This window comes from Chelmon rostratus, chromosome 11, assembly GCF_017976325.1.
Source record: "Chelmon rostratus isolate fCheRos1 chromosome 11, fCheRos1.pri, whole genome shotgun sequence".
Taxonomy (NCBI): Eukaryota; Metazoa; Chordata; class Actinopteri; order Chaetodontiformes; family Chaetodontidae; genus Chelmon; species Chelmon rostratus.
The window spans coordinates 12,171,535-12,174,796 of record NC_055668.1 but is presented as its reverse complement, the minus strand read 5'-3'; positions in this window follow the sequence as shown (position 1 = coordinate 12,174,796).

Here is a 3,262-nt window from a genome sequence, read left to right as displayed (position 1 = left end):
GTCTGCCCTCGGAAGTTCCACGGCATCGAGAGTGGTGAGCCTTCTTAAACGTCCTCCTACGACAACAAAGTATGAAACACTGAAGAGACTTCTGCTTAAAACTTTTGAACTGTCTGACGCAGAGAGAGCCAACCGGCTTTTCTCTCTTCAAGGGCTCGGCGACAGTAAGCCCTCCGAGTTAATGGACCGCATGCTCGACTTGCTGGGGGACAACAACCCGGATTTTCTGTCATGCACCTTTTCCTGCGCCAACTGCCTACACACGTGAGAGCTGCTTTGGCCAACACTGCGACCACTGATTGCAGAGCACTGGCCGCGGAGGCTGATAAGTGTTTTCTGGCTTCTCAGCAGCCCTGTGCAGCAACCCTCCTCCCTGCAGGGGGCGTCTCCGAGACAGGGGATGATCACCTACTCATCGCAGCAGCAGCTCCTCGTCGTCAGCAGCCTTCAGGTCAGCATTCTTCAGGTGTGTGTTTCTACCATGCGAAGTTTGGCCCCAAGGCTAAACGTTGCCGCTCTCCATGCAGCTACAGTGGAGTGGGAAACTTCAAGGCCGGCGCTCACTAGTGGCCGTGAGTGTCGGCCATACTGGCAGGCTGCTCTTCATCCGCGACTCCATCTCTGGCCGGCGTTTCCTCTGCGACACAGGGGCACAACGGAGCCTTCTGCCTGCTTCACAGGTGGACGTGGTGGCTGATACCCACGGCCCCCCCATGGAAGCCGCCAATGGCAGTCCCATCCGTACGTATGGCACAAGACACGTTGAACTGTGTTTTGGGGGGCAGCGTTTTGGCTGGGACTTTGTGACGGCCAAGGTGGCCGTACCACTCTTAGGGTCCCCCTTTTTATGTGCGTATGGACTGTTGGTGGACGTTAAAAATCACCGCTTGATCGACGCTGTCACTTTCTGCTCTTATGCATGCATGCCCACTGACTCTGACACAGTGCACTTTTCCAGTCTGCTCTCTAACACGAACGATTTCCAGCGGCTGCTCGCCGAGTTCCCAGCACTCACGCAACCCACCTTCTCCTCCACCACTGCCAAGCACGGCGTCGAGCACCACATAGCCACCGCTGGCCCGCCTGTGTACGCCCGCGCTCGGCGCCTCGAGCCAACGAAACTTGCAGCAGCAAAGGCGGAGTTCGAGGCCATGGAGCGCTTGGGGATTGTTCGACGCTCTAACAGTCCTTGGGCCTCACCCCTTCACCTCGCTGTCAAACCTGGGGGAGGCTGGCGCCCTTGCGGCGATTACCGGCGGCTCAACAACGCGACAACGCCTGACCGCTACCCAGTTCCGCACATCCAGGATTTTTCTGCACACTTGGCTGGTAAAGTGATTTTTTCAAAGGTGGACTTAATCAGAGGTTATCATCAGGTGCCCGTGCACCCCAGCGACATCCCAAAAACAGCTGTGATCACACCTTTTGGGTTGTTTGAGTACCTGCGCACACCTTTTGGGCTCAAGAATGCAGCTCAAACTTTCCAGCGGCTCATGGACTCTGTGCTACGGGACCTGCCTTTTGTTTTTGTGTACCTTGATGATGTCCTTGTGGCAAGCTCATCCCTGTCAGAGCACATGTCACACCTTCGCACACTTTTTGAGCGACTCACGGAGCACGGGCTCATAGTCAACCCAGCCAAGTGCGAGTTCGGCCTGTCCGCCATTGACTTTCTGGGACACAGAGTCACAAAGGACGGGATTGTCCCTCTCCCATCGAAGGTGGAAGCCATCACCACTTTTCCACGCCCAGTCACTGTCAAAGCCTTACAGGAGTTTCTTGGCATGGTTAATTTTTACCACCGTTTTCTGCCCAAAGCCGCCCAAACCATGCGACCCCTGTATGAAGCTTTAAAAGGCGGAAAACCTAAACGTGCAGTGGACTGGACAGCAGAGAGGGACAAGGCCTTCGCGGATGCTAAGGTGGCCCTGGCTAAGGCCGCAATGTTGGCACATCCTGCCCCCTCCGCCCCAATTGCACTCACCACGGACGCCTCAGATTTTGCGGTGGGTGGGGTCTACGAGCAGTGGGTGGGTAACGCTTGGCAGCCTCTGGCCTTTTTCAGCAGGCAGTTGCGCCCCAGTGAACAGAAGTACAGCACTTTCGACAGAGAGCTACTTGGCGTGTACCTGGCCATCAGACACTTTCGTTCACTACTGGAAGGGCGCCGGTTCACCGTTTTTGTGGACCACAAGCCACTGAGTTTTGCCATGTCCAAAGTCACTCAGCCATGGTCGGGCAGGCAGCAGCGTCAGCTCACATACATTTCTGAGTTCACGACGGACATTGTACACATCTCAGGAAAGAACAACCATGTCGCGGACTGCCTCTCCCGTGCGCTGGCGGGGGCAGTCCACCTCGGCCTGGACTACAGCAGCATGGCAGCAGATCAGGCCACAGACCCGGACGTGCAGGCTTGCCTCTCATCCACAACTAGTCTACAACTGCAAGAGGTGGCGTTCGACGATGCTGGCACCACTCTGCTTTGCGACATCTCCATGGGCTCACCAAGGCCTGTTGTGCCTGCAAAGTGGAGGCGGACTGTGTTTGACGCCGTCCACGGCCTCTCGCACCCAGGCACCAAAGCCTCGCAGCGGCTGGTGGCAGAAAAGTTTGTGTGGCATGGGCTTAAGAAAGACGTGAGGGACTGGGCGAGCACTTGTGTGGCATGCCAACGTGCTAAGGTACACCGTCACACAAAAGCTCCACTGGAGTGCTTCGAAGTGCCGGAGCGGCGGTTTGACCACGTCAACATTGACCTAGTCGGTCCACTACCACCCTCACAGGGCTACACTCACGTGTTGACGATGGTAGACAGGACCACACGGTGGGCAGAGGCCGTTCCACTGTCCTCCACAACGTCAGCAGACGTTGCACGTGTGTTCATTGGCACCTGGGTGTCCCGTTTTGGCACCCCGTCAGACATTTCCTCAGACCGTGGTGCTCAGTTTACTTCCGAACTTTGGAACGCTGTCGCTGAAAACCTGGGAGTTAAACTACACCGTACTACGGCCTATCATCCCCAGAGCAATGGCCTCTGTGAGCGTTTCCACAGATCCATGAAAGCCTCCCTGCGGGCCAGTTTGAAGGACAGTTCGTGGGCAGACAGGCTCCCCTGGATCATGCTTGGCATCAGGACAGCGCCGAAGGAAGACCTGCAGACCTCCTCAGCAGAGCTGGTTTACGGCCAGCCATTGCGGGTCCCTGGGGATTTCATGCCTAGCGCCACAGCCCCTTGGTCAGCCACACACCAGCGGTCTAA